A 22053-nucleotide genomic window follows, 5' to 3' on the forward strand; every position below is an offset into this window, starting at 1 on the left:
AGCATCACAGTCATAAGCTGGAGAGTCTTTCCAGCTCCACTGATGCAGAGCAGCAGCACTTCTTCCTACTCTGCAGCGTATCCTGTTGAGTATGGTCCAGGTGGAGCGAGGAAGGATGAACCCAGGCAACTTTGTAGTTGGATCCCTGATGTTGACAATGCCATGAGGGTGTGATTGAGACAACAGTAAGTGATGCAGTGGTGAAATGGAAATCCCAGGGAATTATAAAACCTCCACCACTGGGAGGTGTTTGCACTTGGATTCTGTAAGCAAGCTGCTGCACATAAATCAAGGATCGCTAAACTGAATGCATGTTGCCTTTTACAGTGGTGCAAACCACATCACCTGAAGATTCTAGAACAATGGAAGAGCATCATCTGGAATGATGAATCACACTACATGTTGGGCAGTCTGATGGACATGTATGGATCTGGTAAGTGCCAGTGAACACTACTTACCAGAGTACGTCATTCCCACTATGAAATCTGATGGAGAAGACATTATGGTTTGGGCCCGTTTTTTTATGGTTTACATTAGGTTCACTAGTTTCAGTTCCTTGAACAATAATTGCATTTATGCAAGTGGAGGCACATGCTTCCCTTAGTGCACCGTCACTGCATTGCCCTGTATGAGAGGCTTGCAGTGGTGTCTCAACGGCACATTAGCGCCAGCGTCTTGGAAAGGTGTAGCAATTCAACTGATGAGCCCACTGCTACACTGGGGTGAAATGCTGGTAATTTCACGACTGAAAAATCCTAAATAGTTTAAATGTTTTTGATATTCTCACATAGTTTTCGTATCCAGGTCTCAGGTCAGATTCCTGTAGACCAGGGCACGACGAATCCCGGGCACAAAGTCGCCATGCCACCTAAAATTACTTCTTTGGTGCCTTCTTTTTCGAGCTGAGTATAATCTCTCCCTTTATACAGTATATTTAATTCCCGGTGTGCTGTCGCTGAACTATTGCAAAACGCGTGTAATAACACACAACCCCTTGACACTCCGTACGATTTATCAAACTCTGTTAAAACAAGAGAATGAGGTTAGGTAACAGCGGGGATCTTGGTTTGGGCAATTTCTGCTTTGGTATTAATGTTCTTACCATTTTAAATAATAATCAAGGCCACATTATGTAAGCGATAGAAGAAAAATTAATGTTGATTGAGAACGTTTGGGTATCAAGAAAACTTCTCGTAAAGAAAGTATTATCGACATAGAAATAACTGAAATATACTTCTCATGTAAATGACACAAATAATATCCTGCGATGCTCCGTTACTATATAAATAAAAACTATTTTGCTTTTAAAATTATTAGTTTAACAGAGCTGTTATTGTAAAGTGAAATAGAACGTACTCTCGCGGGATTTATTTCTGTGTGTTGACAGCCTACGTCCGCCTCTGTGGTGTAGTAGTAAGTGCGATTAGCTGCCACCCCCAGAGGTCCGGGTTCGATTCCCGGCTCTGCCATGAAATTTGAAAAGTGGTACGAGGGCTGGGACGGGGTCCTCTCAACCTCAGGAGCTCAACTGAGTAGAGGGGTTCGATTCCCTCCTCGCAATCCTCGAAGTGATTTTCCAAGGTTTCACACTTCTCCATTAGGCAAATGCCGGAATGGTACCTAACTTAAGGTCACGGCCGCTTTCTTCTTTCTTCCTTTGTCTATCTCTTCCAATCTTCCCCTCCCCCACAAGGCCCCTGTTCCGTGCAGGTGAGGCTGTCTGGGCGAGGTACTGGTTGTCCTCCACAGTTGTATCCGCAACCCAAAATCTCACACTCCAGGATACTGTCCTTGAGGCAGTACAGGTGGGATCCTTAACTGAGTCCAAGGGAAAAACCAACCCTGGAGGGGAGACGGATTGAGAAAGAAGGAAAAAAAGATAGATGTTGACAGCATACAAAGCTCCTAGGCACATGCATGAATACAAAAGGCAGAAAGGATGTCTTGTAAAGTATGGGTTGTTCCATGTATCATTGTTTTTAGATACGTAGATAAGTAATGTTTAAGCTTTGCTTGTTGTTTTAAGGGGCCTAACATCGAAGGTCATCGGCCCTGTTTAAGCTTTAAGTTATTAATACTTTAACATGTCAGACTAATCTATATATATATAAAAGAACTTGTCCTGACTGACTGATTCATCATCATCTAGCCAAAACTACTGGACATAAAGAAATGAAATTTTGAGGATACATTTATATTACAATGTACTGTAGGTGCTCGCTAAGGGAGGATTTTTGGATATTCCGTTGCTAAGGGGGTGACAAAAGGGGTGAATTTTTAAAATGAGTGTATCTATATGTCAAAACTTTAAAAGTTTACAGATGTAAAAATTGGTATTTAGCATCTCCTTTAAAAAGTACAGAAACACTTTTTTTGTTTTCAGAAAATCCCACTATCCCCCGTGCAATTGTTCACCTCTATAATAAGATCAATAATGCACGGAAGTATATCATTCGTATCGCCAGAAATCCCGCGCACTTGCCTACACGCGACAATGGTGCTGGTCACATTGTCAGCAATGACAATGGCAGCAGATATAATTTACCACCAAGTAGCAGTCTTCTACCTTGCAGCAGGGTGAAAAAGGGGTTGAATGCCTTTAATGAGGATAGTTATATCTCAAAAAAAGAAGATATTACAGACATGAAAATTAATATTTGGAATCTCCTTTAAAAATAAAGAAACATGTATTTTTTTTTGGAAAATCCAATTAATGGGGGTTAAACAGGGGTGACAAATAGGGTGAATTTTTAGAATGACTATATCTACAGTATACCTCCGAAACGTAAAATGTTACAGATGTAAAAACTGGTATTTGGAATCTTCTGTAAAAGTAAAGAAACGGGTGATTTGTTTTGGAAACTCCACTTAAGGGGAACTAAAAAGGGGGTGACATTTTAAAATGAGCATGTTTACGGTATATCTCGAAAACTTAATATGTTACAGAAGTGAAAAATGGTATATGTAATCTCTATTAAAAATAAAGAAACATGTATTTTTGTTTTCGGAAAAAACACTTAGGTGACTGAAATTGGGGTTGAATGCTTTTTATTAGGATACTGATATCTCAAAAACTGAAGTTTTTATAGACGTGAAAATTGGTATTTGGAATGTACTTTAAAAATAAAGAAATACGTATTTTTATGGTCGGAAATCCAATAAAGTGGGGGGAGGGAGGAATTGACAAATTAGTTGAATTATTTGTATGAAGATACTATTATCTCAAAAACAAAAGATGTTGCAGATGTGAAAATTGGTGTTTGGAATCTGTTTTAAATGTAAAGAAACACGTATTCCTTTTATTTCGGAAAATCCAATGAAGGGCGGGGGGTGAAAGAATTGACAAATTAATTGAATTCATTGTATGAGGATGCTTACATCTAATAAAAATTAAAGTTGTTACAGACGTAAAAGTTGGTATTTGGAACTCCTTTAAAAACAAAGAAAAACGCATTTGGCGGGGAAAATCATCTTGGGGGCGGGGGTGGAAAGGAGTTGAATTCCTTTTATGACACACATCTCAAAAACTGAAGATGTTACAGTCGTGATAATTGGTATTTAGAAGATCATTTACTAATAATGAAACAAGTATTAATTTGGAAAATTCACTTAAAGCGGGGGGGGGGGGGGGGGAGGGAGAGTGTGAAAGGAAGTGAAAAAGTTATTTCTTTTGATATCTCAGAACTGGAAGTAACAGACGTGAACATTGGTATTTGGAATCTCCTTTCAACATAACGAAACGAAACGAAATCAACTTAACGGTGGTGGGGTGTAAAAGGAGTTGTGACCAATTGATTTTACTGTTAATAGACCTCGTGCGTATGATGGGTGCTACGCTCTGGCGGCAAGTCACTTAAACAATCAGGGGGAGTCGCAGTCGAGTGCCTGTGCCTGTGTTAGTCTTGTTTATACTGTTTGTACTGTTCTCGAAACAGTAGAAAAAAATTTCTGTGGTGGATTGCAACTTTACGTATATTAGCTGTCCTCCTGGCAGTAAGTTTTTTGTGTTTCCAAATAAAAAGCAGCATGAAATTAGAAGAAATGCCTGGATTGCGGCACTGAAACAACAGACTAGTTATGGTAAACCATAGGAACCCACGAATAACTCGCGTGTTTGTAGTCGGCATTTTGTGAATGGAATGCCTTCGAGAGATCCTGACAGTCCTGGTTATGTACCGAGATTGTTTGTAAAACCGTTTGTTTCGATTGAACGTCAGCAAGAAGAGGAGCACCGAGTGACTACTAGATACAAGAGGCGAAAACGGAGACGTAAGAATGCTGAAACTAGTACCACGGAAGATTTTCAAAATCATACAGTGATTCAAGCACGCAGACTGAAGTGATGCGCACCAATGGTAACAAAACCAGTGTGAACGTGTTATTTTCTGCTCTGAAAAATAATTGTGAAGCGGAAGTTCGAACAAATTTTCCAATGCCTCGAGTGAATATACAGACGACGACTGACACTTATTTTAAGAGAGATTGTGGTGTTCACGTGGACTTAGTGGACACCAAATATATATTTCATGGATACAGGCCAGTGAAAGACAAGGAACAACATCATCTTGATATAGCAGGTTGTTAAGTTTGCAGTGCTTTTTTATTCTCTTATCCTTGTTACCCTCTGTTCATCAGAACTGCACATTTACCGAAGAAAACGTGCTGCTTCTACTGCTAATAAAATGTAAACTCGGTATTAGTTTCGCCACTCTAGGCGCAATTTTTAACTGTCATACGACTTCAGCATCTGCTATTTTTAAATTCGCTCTCCATCATATTTTTGAGAAAACAAAGGAGTGGATTTTCTGGCCACAATGATCCACTACCAAAACCACAATGCCTAATGCTCTTGAAAAACACTTGAAAATTGCACGTGCATTATAGATTGCAGTGAAGTGCCATGTGAAAGACCTAACAGTGCTCATCAAAGAATTTTAATGTTTTCTCATTATAAGAAATAATTTACAGTCAAATTTCTTGTTGTCATTACTCCATCAGGTTACATTTCTTTTATAAGCAGTACTTCTCAAGTGCCTTCCGTTCGTTAGCTCTGCCATATCTCACTGCAGGAATATTTAAATTCTTAGATTAAAGAAACGCTAATGTCAGCCTTTCGTAATCTCCATTCTGTAGAGTTTTGATCTGGTGTACATTCTGGCTGGCCGAAATGCTTAACTTCCTTTGCTGGAACCAGGAAGGACATAAAGATTGTTCCCCTGTCTCAACTGCAATTTGAGGCTTCTGTCAATTTGTTACTTTAACATTTTCACAACAAAATTTAAATATATTATTTGGCAACATGTACTCATTTGTGGAAGGTAGAGATATGTTACCTCCAGGCAAATTATTCACAAGATAGCATCTTAATAGTTTATTAACTGTTTGTTTGCCCAACTGGTTAAGACACTGAAATAAGAAGTCCATTAGCTCTACGACGCTTCCAACGATGTTTTGAACTATGCAAGTAGAGGTACAGAAAGATTCACCTTCACACTCTGCTTTCAAGATTTTCGAGAAAGCACAGTCTATGACCTTAACTTTTACTTCAGGATTCAACATTTTCACTTTCCGCCGCGTAATAAATTGGCCGCTTATCTGATGGTCCGTTTAGTATTTCTTCTGCATTTTCTCTTTAAAATACTCTGCAATAATGTTTTAAGGTTCCTCCCATTGTTGCAGAGAGGAAGTCTGGGAAGAATCCCTCTCAGTATTGATATAAATACACAATGCAGAAATATGTTTACAGCATTGTGAAAGTCCGGCTTTGCAATCGCACTCATCTGATTTAACCTTTCTGCCGCAATCAATCTGTAGAAAGATTAATCTTGTGTAAATTAACTGTAAAAACAATTTAAACTGCAATAGATACAAATACTGTGCTACGTTATTATATAGAAACAGAAAACAGATGCTTACTTTAATTTTAACAGCATAAGGCGGCTGATGAATGTTTGTTTCCCTCAAACACAAGCAGGTTATTTCTTCTCCAAACGCTTTCCCTTGTTTGTAGTATGCGATGACTGTCTCAGTTGTTGTTTTTTTTTTCACCCTTCTTTAAAGGAGCTCTGAAATACGATGCATCCCACTGAACTTAACGAAATTCTACACAAATATCTAGAGTCGACATCTAAACATTCAATTCTTCCCTGCGCTTGTAGTTGCACAAGCTACTACCGTCCCCCTGAAAGATTACACAAGTCACCGCTACGAGCGCCAGCAACTAAAATCACATGATGCGCACGAGCTCTATAATGTACTTGAATCTGATCATAAACCGATCATTTTTTTTTTTATCTTTCCGGGGTTCGTTTTCAAGAGCCATCTTTTCCTTTGGAGAACTTAAAGTTAGATTACAGTAGATTCTCCTGGCATATAAATAAAAACTTAAACACATTTGAAATAAATGATAGGATTGAAATTGACCGTGCAATTGTTCACCTCTATAATAAGCTTGTCAAACGGGCCTACAACGCCATAGAACCAATCTATAACAACAATAATTCAACAGCCTCATCAAACTTCCATAATACTCTTCAATAGTATAAATTATTAAAATCAACGTTTTATAAAATATATTGTCATCGAAGAAGAACACAACAGCTCTCCAACCTTCACGTCAAAAAATCAAATCAACGTTGAGAATTTCCACCCATCATCATCTCTGCAACTTTCTTGATGACTTAATACAAATTAGGCCAACTATAAACATCTGGTGAACTTCTTGTCAACGCAATCTTGCCGAATAAATCTAAAATAACCTACGAACTGTTGACCAATAAATATCACGGACAAATGCATGCCAACGTCAAGTAACTTTTGTCAAACAATTGGAATGTTTTTCCTTCATATTTTTTATACTAAGCTTTATATTTTGACTTATATCTTTTTACCATATATTAGCAGTTATTGACCTATACTTTAAACTTTGACTACGGCTTTAAGCCATCAACTGTCATTTATAGTCACATGACGCCTTCATTTTTAAATGTACTGCTTATGAATCTACCAGTTTTTATGTATCAATTGATTGTATTATATATTCTCATTGAACTGATTTCATATGCCTTCCACTATATATTAGACATCTATTAATAACTACGGCTTTAAGCCGTACAATCATACGACGTCCTAATCAACAAAGAACTACATATGTGTTTATCATTTTATTAGACCTTTAGTTATTTCATTGAACATTTTACATGTACTACCCATGAATCCACTAGTTTTTAGTATCAATTGAATTGTAATGTATATTCTCATAGAACTGATATTTTATGCCTTCCACTATGTATTAGACATCTATTAATGACTACGGCTTCAAGCCACCTTCTTTTACTATAGTACAATCAAACAAGTCCTATTCAACAAAGAACTACATATGTTTTTATCAATATATTAGATTTTTAGTTACTCCATGAACATGTTTATAACAAACGTAAATCTTACCTCTCTTATAATCATCAAACACATTTTTGAATATCTTTAACCAGATGCCTGGTAAAATAATAAGGTTTTTGATAATGACTGAGGATGCCTCACAGTAGGAGGCGAAACATGTCTCATCTGCATAATGTTTTAAATTAAATGCCAACATCTTGTAATGTATTGAATAGGTGGAAATAAACAAAAAATATTATCCTATATACAGTTTAAGTGGTATGTTCCGAGCTGTCAGCGGAGAGATGGCGCGGAATGACATTAGTAGACGAATAAGTTTGAGTGGCGTTTATAAAAGTAGGAAAGATCACAATATGAAGATAAAGTTGGAATTCAAGAGGACAAACTGGGGCAAATATTCATTTATAGGAAGGGGAGTTAGGGATTGGAATAACTTACCAAGGGAGACGTTCAATAAATTTCCAATTTCTTTGAAATCATTTAAGAAAAGGCTAGGAAAGCAACAGATAGGGAATCTGCCACCTGGGCGACTGCCCTAAATGCAGATCAGCAATTCATTCATTCATAATAATAATAATAATAATAATAATAATAATAATAATAATAATAATAATAACAATAATAATAATATTCTGGACCGTCGTCGAAATGTGTGGACCACGCTGGAAACGGGTCCTGGCCGGGTAATGTCTACGAATGTAGTCCGGCCGCGGATTCAGTACCGCCAAGGCACCCAAGACGACACCACACTGGATCCCCTCAAGGATTTGATCCATATTAAAAATGCTTATAGGAAAAGATGGCAAAGATTTAGGGACCACCTGACCGGGCGGAATACCTGGACCTAGCCCGGGGAGTGTGAAATCGATTGCTGGAAATAAAGATTGAAAAATGTGAGGAACTTTGCCGTAATCTCTCAGAAAACGAGTCAGATAGCGAATTTCGGCGGATTATATATAACACGTTAAGCATCTAATTATAAATTTCAGTATAGGTAATACCGTAGCAAAGCATGGGTATCTTGCTAGCACCGTGTATACAAAGGAATTGTACAATTTGGTGTTGTTGACGACAATATTCACTTTGCTGTTTACATTTTATAATTTAAAAGTTTCTTAGAACAGTAAGTATGCAACAATTGGCTTGCTTCATAAATTATTTGTGTACAGAATGGCATGTGTTATTTAGTTCAGTTTCTGCTGTCTTGATATTTTGTGGTAATGTTTTGTAGTGTATAAAACTATAAAATCACAATATCTAGGGCCTATTGCTATTACTGCCATATTTTATTTTTCAGGAGGCTAACGTCAATATGTTAACAATGCGAGTACAAGAAAAGTTACCTGGCTCCTAGGTTTGACTCCTAGATTTAAAAACATTCATAGCCCGCTGTAGACAGACTATGGTGGTCCCTACTCAGCCAGGCGACAATGATAACTATTACAGTTCTATTGCTATAGTGCTATTGTGTGGATCTAAAGGGCGACAAATTTAGGACAGTTAATTTCTCGTCCTTCTTTCGTCCAGCTATCTCCAATTTCCGCCGTCGTTGTCGTCGTCGTTACCATCTATGATAATGAGGGATTCGGTCTCCATTATTTCCTCAGTAAAGGGCGATGCTCTGATTGGGAACGGCGGGCCTTCTTCCTCGGAGTACTGTGTTCTCCAGAAAGGGATCGAGCAAGAGGGTGTCGGGGTCTCTCGCTCTTACCCGCCGTTTGCACGTCCTTTGGAGGAGATCCGACAGATGGTTTTCCATGTTTCTTCGGGGACACGGTGACCCCCAATCGGGTTGGAGAAGGCTTCTTCTCGAACTTTTTAGGGGAGCGTTGGGTTAGACCTACGGATAACTTCTTGGGATCATCATTTCACTTTCTTTCTTTTACTCTCCCTTTTGATTCTTTCCAATGAAGTTACTGCAGGAACAAAGCTCCGTGGTGTGATCTGTACTTTCGCGACCTTTCCAGCGAAGGAAACGGAGAATTCCGAAGCAGCCATTGATTTGAACTTTCTTCGAGCCTCTGGATAAGAAAGCCTGTCCAGAGTTTTGGACATTCTTTGGATATAGGAGCATGCACACCCGGGCAGTTGACACACACAGGCGGTGTGTACACTCGACACCAGCCAGCATGCTCACATTTTTCACACATCCTACAGGCCGTCGAACCTTGACAAAGCAATGAGACGTGACCAGATTTCTGGCAGTTTTAACACCTCATTGGAAACGGTATATATAGCCGAATAGTTAAGCAGTACGTGGCGACTTTCAATCGTTCAGGCAGTGACTGGGCGTCAAAGGTCAAGATGAAAGCGCCTCTTTTACGTCCTCACGTCGATAACGCTCCGACGTGCAAGGTTCCTGATTATATCATTATCGGAAGGCTTTACCAAATCCGTGTGGAATATAACTCCTTCGAAGGAGTTCATTTATTTGCGTTTCTCGATTTTGAATCACATTACCGAACATCGTAGCCTCAAGTAACCGTTTACTCTGTTCTATCGTCGTTGTCTTAATGAGGACAGATCCATCACTTAGCTTCCTCATTTAATCGACTTCGCCGCCAACAATATTCTCACCTGAATTGCTAACTAAAAAGGGACTTTCGAGGAGAAAACTCTGAATGTCGATCCTGGAGGTTACCAAGAATTGAGGTACTCATTCGTCACTTTGTGTTCAATGCAACTGGCGTAGGCCTATATCTTTCTTTTCGTTCGTTTTTACGACACCTTTTGAAGGACGGCTCACTTATAATTAAAATTAAAACCCGATGTCGTTTTTGGTCCCATGAGCAACTGGAGAAATAAATAGCAACCTTCAGCATCACCCCGCATGCCGACGTAAGGCTTAATACTCCAGAAGGCACCCAGTATCTGGAGGTGAGCCGCTAGCGACTACTCGCCCAATAGCCCTGCATCACCTTGTGACGACCCGAAACTTGTGCACGCACTCGGAAAACAAACATACTGACAGAGACAGAGAGGCTAGCTATACTGTCAGAGAAATTAAAATTAAGGAGGCCAAGATAGGAAGTAGTAATGAAGAAAAAGAGCTCAGAGGCCTCTCAATCAACTCGGAGGACACCTTGATAGTCCGACTCTATTCCGAGGCCAATATACCATGGCTAACTCTGAATTGACGGAGCCCTCGGGAACAAAAAGCACACAAGCTCCCCGCACCGACGTCAGGGTCTGGTGTCCGTAGAGAGTGGTGGTTGTGGGGGGGAGAGAAAAACAAACATCCTAAGTAGGTAGTTACTTGAAATAATCCTCCTGTTTGAGCTTCGTATTCCCAACCTGACACGCAGTCTTCTTAGGTTTCTTTAAGAGTGACTTCACTTTGGTCTTGAAAATGTTTCAGTACCATACTTGCACCATGTCGTTTCAAGCTCAAAAAATTTGGATTGCAGGCTTTCAGCACAGTCTGCCATTAATACTAAGTCATCGTTGATAACAAACTATATAACTGAAAATAATATGACATATGGAATATATTCAGTATGACTTGGAGTAATGAAATGTGCAACAAATGGAAAAGGAAAGGCGGAAGTCAAGTTGGGCGGGGGAAAAGTTGTTACAGGTTAATTTCATCTGATGGAAGGAGCGAAAAGGAGATACGAAGCAGAATAGCACAAGCCAAGAAAGCCTTCTATAATAAAATATCATTGCTGACATCTAAGGCGACTGGCATACATGATCGCAAGAAATACATTAAAAATACATAAAGTTTTGGGCTGTATGGGTAAGAAAGCTAGATTCTGAAATGAAATGGCGTATGGCTTTTAGTGCCGGGAGTGTCCGAGAACATGTTCGGCTCGCCAGGTGCAGGTCTTTTGACTTGACGTCCGAAGGCTACCTGCGCGTCGTGAAGAGGATGAAATGATGATGAAGACGACACATACACCCAGCCCCTATGCCTGCGAAATTAACCAATGATGGTTAAAGTTCCGGACCCTGCCGGGAATCGAACCCGGGACCCCTGTGACCAAAGACCAGCACGCTAACCATTTAGCCATGGAGCCGGACAGCTAGACTCTAATGGTCAGGGATAAAATGAAATTCCAGGCCTTTGAAATGTGGTTCTGATGCCTCATGCTAAACACACCCTGGACAAGTAGGGTGAGCAATGAAGGAATACTGAAAAATTTGAATGAAAAGTACCAGCTGGTATAAAGATTAGAAGATAGAAGGAATTGCCAAGACATTCAAATTGGTGCATCAGTCTGATGGAGGGAAGGATGGAGGCCATACCGAGAACTGGAAGACCAAGAAGAGAATTTATGACGGACATCAAGAATGGATGACCGTACGCAAAGAAGTTAGCTCTGGAAAGAATACTTTTATCGTGAGGATAACAGTGCTGCCTACCAACCATGTAAGATTGAAGAGATAAAGAAGACTTGGGAGTGTCTAAATAAGATAAAATGTATCCTTGCATTAGCGAATGGAATGAAATATTAACATATGTTCTTCTCTCTCATTATTATCTGGCAATTAGAACTACACTGTATATCAAAAAGTAATTGGACGCCAATGATAGTTGGTAACTTAGTAAGTTAGTTGATTTGTGTGGCCGACATAAGCTTCCTGACGTTCGAAAATCATTTGACAAGGAGATAGCACGAGGTACAGAGGTACTGGACTTCGATGTGGGCAAAAATGTGGGCTGCCACCTCAGTGGACTGTCTAGCAGGGTGACTACAGTGAAGTTAAAACAGGCCAAAATCCAATCGTAGCATTCGTCCTGCGTAAATGGAAGGTGGATGGGCATCTTGCTAATGGTGCACGTCTGGTGACCTAAAATTTTCACCGACAGAAATCACAGGACCCTGAAGCGTGAACTTGTCAAAAATAGGACACAACCGATGGCTAGTATTCGACAGGAGTTTCATTTAGCAACGAGAATATTTGCTTCTATTGGAACATTGCGTACAGTGGCCCACCAACTCGAATATTCCGGAAGAGTAGCGGCACATAAGCCCCTTTTCACGAAAGACAATAAAGGTCGGCGACTCAAGTGGTGTTTGGACCGTCGTACTGGAGCAGTGGAAATCGGTTCTAGTGATGAATCGAGATTCACATTATTTCGGTTCGATAGACACGTATAGGTGTGGCGTCTACCCCTGGAGCGGCTTCTACCGAAGTGTATAGTGTCAATCAGAAAATTTGGTGGTGGTGGAGTGATGGTGTAGGGCTGTTTCTCGTACTTCGGCTTGTGACCGCTGGTGTTTGTTCGTGGCAGCATGAACACAGATGAATACTGTCACTTTCTGCATAATGAAGTGCTCCCAACATTGTGGCATTTGTACAGAATGGATCCTTGTTACTTTCTGGATAACAGTGGTAGAAACCATTTTCAGGGGCTATTATGCAGTGGTATATTGATTGGACTGGCCCGCCCAGAGTCCCTAACTCAATCCAATGGAACATCTTTGGGATGAATTGGACCGCGGAAGGAGGTAGGTATCGGGAGGAGCAGCCAAAATCCATTGCCCAGCTTTCGGAATGGTTGCAAGAGGAATGGTGACGAATCCCAGTGGATGTCCTGCTCTCGCTCGTCGAGAGTGTACTGGACAGAATGGTTGCTGGTATAGCCGCACTACGAGGTTCCAACGGGTTGACAACCACCGAACAAACATTGTGGAAAGATGCCCAATTACATTCTGATAGATAAGCGTTTTAAGTAAATATAAAGATGTTGCCTTGCTCACGTCATAAAAAGTAAATAATACCGACCAGTACAGTTTACAACGTTGGAAGGTCCATATATTCTTTATGCTGTTGTGCCTCCTCCTCCACCTACTCCTTCTACTACGAAATTAGTCAGCCTGTCTTTGACACCACGTGGCCATCATCCAGGTATCGTCAATTATGAGCTCTTGAGATAGCGGAAAGGGGGCATTTAAAGTAATTTATAAAGAACTGTCTTAAGACTGTTCAAATCTCTCTCAAATACAACACTCCCCCCACCTCTGATATTGAGTTTGTCTTCCAGAACTGCAAGTAATTAATGGGAGGACCTCACAACTGTACACAGTTTACTAATTGCTTCGCAGTTAACCGAATTTAATGAGAATTGCCATATGTGTTATATACAGTATCTGATAAATACCTAGTGTTAATGTTTTAAATTTGTGTCTTCTTAAGTTGGTTCTTTTTATAGGTCAGGGGAGATACTTCAAAGTTGGGGATACACGTAATATATTAACGTTTAGGTTGGGAAAGCTGAAATCTACAAAGAATTCCTAGACTAGTGTTAATCGTCAAAATTAAAAATAAAGATTGTAGCACTGTACCCTTGTTGCAGCAATTTTTTTACAAACCATTATACTAACATAATTCACTTACGTTCTAGGCTTGTTTATATAGAGTATTTTTTCACACGGAATTTATCTATATCACTCTGAATTTTTCTTGACATTCACGAAAGAATTTTGTTTCTGTTATGCTAAGCTGGATAAAATGCTCTGCCTTCTGAATTTTAATTTGACCACTTGCCTGTTCTGTGTGTTGCGAATATACGTACATAGCCTACAGATAGCAGCAGGTAACGTACTTCATGCGGAAATTGATCTTTTGTAACCAACGAGCTAGAATAACATAGAGAGGCGGAAGCGCTGCCTGGGTGAACCTAATAGAACGAACGTCCGCCATGTTTCCTGTGGTCACACAAGCAAGGGGGCATGGCCTTTAAATGACGAAAAGTGTAGAAAATGCGCATTTTTGAATCGCTGGAGGAGAATTAAAGACCGTTGCCGAAAGCTTGAAGTATGAAAGCGAATACCGCCACTTCATCGTATTGGCACGAGGCCAGCATCACGATCAGTTGATTGTAGGGTAGTTCGAAATCATCGCATAGTGACATACGAATAGGCCTCGAAATCGGAACAAGAGCGTTACCCTGATTGGCTGTTGTGGTTAAGCGTAAATTAGAATAAAAACGATGGACATAAATATTTTTGACAGGAAACCTTAAAATCATAGGGACCTACAATAGGTTACAACCTCATTCTGTTCATATTTTTAAAATTATTGCATCCTCATGAGTACTGTGTTCCTTTCTTAATCTGTTTACCCTCCCAGGTTGGTTTTTCCCACGGACTCAGCGACGGATCCCACCTCTACCACCTCAAGGACAGTGTTCTGGAGCGTGAGACATTGGGTCGGGGGATACAAATGTGAGGGAGGGCTGCACCTGCTATGCTGAACAGGGGCCTTGTGGGGGGGGGGGGAGAAGGAAGCGGCCTTGGCCTTAAGTTAGGTACCATCCCGGCATTTGCTTGGAGGAGAAGTGGGAAACCACGGAAAATCACTTCGAGGATGGCTGAGGTCGGAGTCGAACCCACTTCTACTCGGTTGACCTCCTCAGGCTGATGGAATCCCGTTACAGCTCTCGTGCCCATTTTCAAATTTCGTGGCGGAGCTGGGAATCGAACCCGGGCTTCCAGGGGTGGCAGCTGCTCACGCTAACCAGTGCACCACAGAGGCGGCCCATGAATACTTTACCACAATAATCGTTTAGTGTAATTATTTATTATAATATAGGGGGGGGGGGGATATCATGTTTCTCCCATTACCATATCATACTGGGATTACTAGCTGAAAGGTAAGCTGGAAAGTTGTCCATTATGAAGTGTGGCATAGTTTTAAATACCAAGGCAACAGACATCTACAATAAAGGCTGCATACATTTCAAAAATAGCAGTAAAATACTGTATTTACCATACTTGATGTACGTTTGAACGAAATAAGTGATTTTTTGTGGTTACGTTTTCTTGGTGGTGGGCGCTCCATTTCCTTTATTTGTAAATGAGAATGAAAATTAAATAGGGCCGGAAATGTACAGAGCATAAGCAACTGAATTGAGTGGGATACCATTTATCTCTTTTCGCCCTCACAACGCATAGTTCGGTTAATTCCTTGTTCTTTAAACGAAATCTGAAACAAAATTCGACAAATAATTACCGTGGCTATCCGTACTTTCGCTAAGTAAACAATAAAATGGATTTAATTACAAACAGAAATTACAAAAAGGAATCTCGGCTATAATTCAGTAATACTTATTTAAAGTACGATATATCCTTGGTTTTATTACTCCGATTAGTACAACCATACGCTGAGCTTACGGCTGGCATTCTTGAAAGCGAGAATCTATGTTTTCACTTCTTAAAATTTAGGGAATTAAATTGGCATGCACGATCTCCCTGTCACCTCAACATATGCTCTCGCGCCAATTCGCTTTGTTTTGACAACCGTTAACATGGCTGCCCCTTATCAACTTGCTTCAAGCAGGGAGCGCTGATGTCAGGTATACAGCCCCTCTATGTTATTCTAGCTCGTTGTTTGTAACCAACGAGCTAGAAAGAGGACTCGTTGTTTGTAACCAACGAGCCAGAAGGAAGTCAATAGAGTGGCCGTTGCATCGCCATATTTGAATCAATTTGAACCGCGTCTGCCATATTTTAAAGGACAAAACAACTGAGCGTGGAGATAAAGCAAATAGGGCCTGTAGAAAATACAGGAATAAAGAAGATTACTCAGCTTCCTTAAATGGAAAGAACTCAAGATGCATACTGTATTTTACAAGAGCATTAAAAATACAAAGGACATTAATATTTCAGTTTGACGGATGTGGGTTTACTGAATTACCATCCCAAATGCTTTACATGCATAGAAGTTGACCAAATCACAAGGAGTTATTTTAATAATAGTAATAACAATATTTAATAATAATAATAATAATTAATAATAATAATAACCCTGGTCTAGAAAGCCAAGAATAACGGCCGAGAGGATTCGTCGTACTGACCACACGACACCTCGTAATCTGCAGGCCTTCGGCCTGAGCACGGTCGCTTGGCAGGCCAAGGCCCTTCAAGGGCTGTAGTGCCATGGGGAATAATAATAATAATAATAATAATAATAATAATAATAATAATAATAATAATAATAATAATAATAATAATAATAATCCCCTGCGAACCATGGACCTTGCCGCGGTGGGGAGGCTTGCGTGTCACAATGAAGCAGGTAGCCGAGCAGCAGGTGCAACCATATCGGATGGGTGTCTGCTGAGCGACCAGACTAAGTAATGGTTCATCGAGAGGGAGGTAGCAGCCTTTCGGAAGTTGCAAGGGCGGCAGTCTGGATGATTGACTGGCATGGCCCTGTAATAATACTCAACATGGCTTAGCTGTGTTGATACAGCTCCACGGCTGAAAGCAAAGGGAAACTACAGCCGTAACTTACTCCCGACGACATGCAGCTCTCTCTGTATGAATGATGTACTGATGATGGCTTCCTCCCGGCTAAAATATTCTGGGGGTAAACTAGTCTCCCATTCGGATCTCCGGGTGGGGACTACACGGGAGGGGGCGATCATCAGGAAGATGGATACTGACATGCTGCGAGTCGGAGCGTTTGAAGTTTGAATCGTTGTGGTAAATTAGAGAATCTGAGAAGGGAGATGGATAGATTAAAGTTAGATGTAGTTGGTATAAGTGAAGTACGTTGGCAGGAAGAACAGGATTTCTGGTCAGGCGACTACCGAATTATCAACACAAAATCAGACAGAGGAAATGCAGGAGTTGGTTTAATAATGAATAAGAAAATAGGGCAGCGGGTAAGCTACTATGACCAGCATAGTGAAAGAATTATTGTCGTCAAAATAGACACCAAACCAATGCCCACCACAATAGTTCAGGTCTATATGCCCACTAGCTCAGTGGATAATGAGGAAATCGAAAGAACATATGAAGAGATAGAATATTTAAAACAATATGTAAAAGGTGACGAGAATCTAATTGTGATGGGAGACTGGAATGCAGTGGTAGGCCAAGGAAGAGAAGGTAGTACAGTAGGAGAATTCGGATTGGGACAAAGGAACGAAAGATTAAGTCGGCTGGTTGAATTTTGCACTGATCACAATTTAGTCCTTGCCAATACTTGGTTCAAACACCACAAACGACGGCTTTATACGTGGACGAGACCTGGAGACACTGGAAGGTATCAAATAGACTTCATTATGAATAGACAGAGATTCACAAACCAGGTGCTGGATTGCAAAACTTTCCCAGGAGCAGACGTGGACTCTGACCACAACTTGTTGGTCATGAAATGCCATCTGAAACTGAAGAAATTGAAGAAAGGAAAGAATGCAAAAAGATGGGATCTAGACAAGTTGAAAGAAAAGAGTGTGAGTGATTGTTTCAAGGAACATGTTTAAAAAGGACTAAATGAAAAGGCTGAAGGAAACAAAATAGAGGAAGAGTGGACAGTCATGAAAAGTGAAGTCAGCAGGGCTGCTGAAGGAATGTTAGGAAGGAAGAAAAGATCAACTAAGAATCAGTGGATAACTCAGGATATACTAGACCTGATTGATGAACGACGAAAATACAAGAATGCTAGAAATGAAGAGGGCAGAAAAGAATACAGGCGATTAAAGAATGAAGTGGATAGAAAGTGCAAGGTAGCTAAGGAAGACTGGCTAAAGGAGAAATGCAAGGATGTCGAAAGTTGGTATGGTCCTAGGAAAGGTAGATGCTGCATACAGGAAAATCAAGGAAACCATTGGAGAAAGGAAATCTAGGTGTATGAATATTAAGAGCTCAGATGGAAAGCCACTTCTAGGGAAAGAAGACAAAGCAGAATAATAGCACGAACATATCCAACAGTTGTATCAAGGCGAAGATGTAGATAATTTGGTTCTGGAACAAGAAGAGGCTGTCGATGCTGATGAAATGGGAGACCCAAGGAATTGATGACATTCCCTCTGAATTACTGACTGCCTTAGGAGAAACCAGCATGGTAAGGTTATTCCATTTAGTGTGTAAGATGTATGAGACAGGAGAAGTCCCATCTGATTTTCGGCAGAATGTTGTTATACCTGTTCCCAAGAAAGCCGGTGCTGACAGGTGTGAAAACTATCGCACCATTAGTTTAGTATATCATGCCTGCAAACTTTTAACAGTATTGTGTACAGAAGAATGGAAAAAAGAAGTTGAAGCTGAGTTGAGAGAAGATCAATTTGGCTTCAGAAGAAATCTTTTTTTTTTTTTTGCTAGGGGCTTTACGTCGCACCGACACAGATAGGTCTCATGGCGACGATGGGATAGGAAAGGCCTAGGAGTTGGAAGGAAGCGGCCGTGGCCTTAATTAAGGTACAGCCCCAGCATTTGCCTGGTGTGAAAATGGGAAACCACGGAAAACCATCTTCAGGGCTGCCAATAGTGGGATTCGAACCTACTATCTCCCGGATGCAAGCTCACAGCCGCGCGCCTCTACGCGCACGGCCAACTCGCCCGGTGAAGAAATCTTGACTTTACGTCTGATCTTAGAGGATCGAATCAAGAAGGACAAGCCCACGTACATGGCATTCGTAGATCTAGAAAAGGCATTCGATAATGTTGATTGGACCAAGGTATTCAAGATTCTGAAGGTGATTGGGATCAGATACCGAGAACGAAGAATTATCTACAATCTGTATAAAACTCAGTCTGTAGTGATAAGAATGGAGGGCTTTGAAAAAGAAGCAGCAATCCAGAAAGGAGTGCGGCAAGGCTGCAGTTTGTCCCCTCTCCTTTTCAATCTTTACATAGGACAGGCAGTAAAGGAAATCAAAGAGAAATTTGGAGAGGGAATCACCGTCCAAGGAGAGGAAATCAAAACCTTGAGATTTGCCGACGATATTATTTTATCTGAGACTGCAGAAGATCTCGAGAAGGTGCTGAATGGTATGGATGAAGTCGTGGGTAAGGAGTACAAGATGAAAATAAACAAGTCCAAAACAAAAGTAATGGAGTGCAGTCGAACGAAGGCAGGTGATGTAGGAAATATTAGATTAGGAAATGAAGTCTTAAAGGAAGTAGGTGAATATTGTTACTTGGGTAGTAAAATAACTAACGATGGCAGAAGTAAGGAGGACATAAAATGTAGACTAGCACAAGCAAGGAAGAGCTTTCTAAAGAAAAGAAATTTGCTTACGTCAAACATTGATGTCGGAATTAGAAAGATGTTTTTGAAGACTTCCGTGTTTAGCGTGGCATTGTATGGAAGTGAAACATGGACGATAACTAGCTCAGAAAGAAAGAGAATAGACACTTTTGGTGTTGCAGAAGAATACTGAAGGTGAGGTGGATAGATCAAATCACGAATGAAGAGATACTGAATCGAATTGGTGAGAGGAGATCGATTTGGCTAAATTTGACGAGAAGAAGAGATAGAATGATAGGACACACCTTAAGACATCCAGGCCTTGTTCAGTTGGTTTTTGAAGGAAGTGTAGGTGGTAAGAACGGTAGGGGTAGACCAAGGTATGAATATGACAAGCAGATTAGAGCAGATGTAGGGTGCAATAGTTACGTAGAAATGAAAAGGTTAGCACATGATAGGGTGGCGTGGAGAGCTGCATCAAACCAGTCTATGGACTGATGACTCAAACACAAGTGCCATTAAGAGGGACCGTTGACCTGGATATTGAACCCCTTTAAACAAGAAGCATCATCGATTCAGGATCATGCTTTGGAAGCAGTCCCTTGGTCAGTAATATTGTTTCTGGGAAGGTGAGGAATTGCGGGTCGGATCCACTCATTGTTTTAAATTCATATTCATCCATTCATTCTTCATCATCACGTTTTGAATTCTGGTCAGTGGATGAATTTTGTACTTTTATTGTCATTGCATTTCGTACCATTAGGGGCCGATGACCTAGATTTTAGGCCGCTTTAAACAACAAGCATCATCACCATCATCATCATCATCATCATCATCATCATCATCGAAATATATCGAATTGGTGTAGATATAGTAGTAGGCACCATTGGTAAATTATTCCAGTCCGTAATTCTTCTTCCTATAAATCAATACTTGTTTAGAAATACATTTATTAGAAATAGGCCCTACTTTTTTAATGCCATTTCTATTACCATACGCTTTTAAATTTAATAGCCTATCTCGTTCAAGAAATGTATTACAAAAATAACCCTGTCACGAATTTCAATTCTCTTATAACAATGATTCTGATAATGATGATGATTCAGTGTGGTGGTGGTGGTGGTGATTATTGTTTTAAGATAGAGTACAACTAGGTAACCATCCTCTATATAACACTAATCAGATAGAAAAATGGAAGGGTTTCAACACTTTGAAAAATAAAGGTATCGGCCAAAGAAAGACAAGGGCCACGAATGGCGTGAAAATGAAAGACTCCCTAGGCCTCGAGTGTTCTAATACTGTCGGGGTCGGAAAAGAACACGAGTTGTCCAAGGGAGATCGGATAGGATAGATGAAAGTGTGGAGCCTGGCACAAGTAAGTGGAAGCAATGCCAGGACTCAGCTAAGGGCCCCGTGGTTGTCAACCCACACTCCATAGTCCAAAGCCTCTGGGGCCCTTTTAGTTGCCTCGTACGACAGGCAGGGGATACCGTGAGTGTTATTCTACCGCCCCCATCCACAGGGGGATGATAATGATTCACCTAACTGTCATACTACACCTGTTTCGCTTCAGATAATCTTTGTCTCTCAAGAGGAGAATCGATTTGAAGTTCTCTGGTGGCATATGCATTTTCGTATAAAACACATTAACACCCAAATCGATGTCAACGTAAATACATACTGTAAGTGACAGTATATCAGTTGATAACTTGTCCTTTTATTTAACGAAGGGAATATAACATTCACAGATAAATAAATAGATGTATCATTTTTTAGAACCTCACTTTTAAAAACCTTAAAAGGTATAGTAATTGAGAAATATGCTAGAATAGGCACCAACACAGAATTTGGGCTTTATCCGGTAAAAATACCTCATCAAGTACACGGAAAACATCTTTTCTAATGACAGTTTTATCCTCGAATGTTTTAATGCACCCTAATGAATTATATGTAACTAGAACATCATCACGATGTATTAAGTACACTTGATATGAATACGATGCACCTGCTTTAATATGAATAACATCCAGGCACACAATACGATCGACACGTCCTAATATATGATATTAGTTCTAAAACCAAATTTCAATAAAAACATCACTATACTAGCGTTTCCTAATCAAACCAAACCAACAGAAAGAACTAAACTGATGCTTCATACATGCTCATGTTTATCTTTGAACAAACCGAACGCGGCGCCATTTTAGCTGATATCGATAGCTGCATTACGGTCCGATGGTCTGATTTATTGTACTGTAGTTGGCCTTGCCTTAACGCATACATTGATATTAGCTAGAATGGCGCCGCGTTCGGTTTGCTCAAATGAGCATGTGCGAAGCATCAGTTTAGTTCTTTCCGTTCGTTTGGTTTGATTTGAAAACGTTAGTGTAATGACGCTTGTACTGAAATTTGGTTTTAGAACTAATATGATACCGTATATTAGGACGTGTCGATCGTATTGTATGCCTGGATGTAATTCATATTAAAGCAGATGCACTGACATTCAGATGAAGTGCACTCGTCATGATGATTTTGTAGTTACAAATAATTCATTAAGTTGCATTAAAATATTCGTGGATAATTTATCATTAGAGGGGATGTTTTCCGTCTATTTGAGCTACTTTTTCCGGATAAGGCGAAAGCAGTGAGTTGGTGCCTATCGTAGTAGGTATATATCCAAAAAAGTATATATTTTGAAAAGTGAGGTTATAAAAAGTGTAAAACTAT

Source organism: Anabrus simplex, chromosome 3 (genome assembly GCF_040414725.1).
Source record: "Anabrus simplex isolate iqAnaSimp1 chromosome 3, ASM4041472v1, whole genome shotgun sequence".
NCBI lineage: Eukaryota > Metazoa > Arthropoda > Insecta > Orthoptera > Tettigoniidae > Anabrus > Anabrus simplex.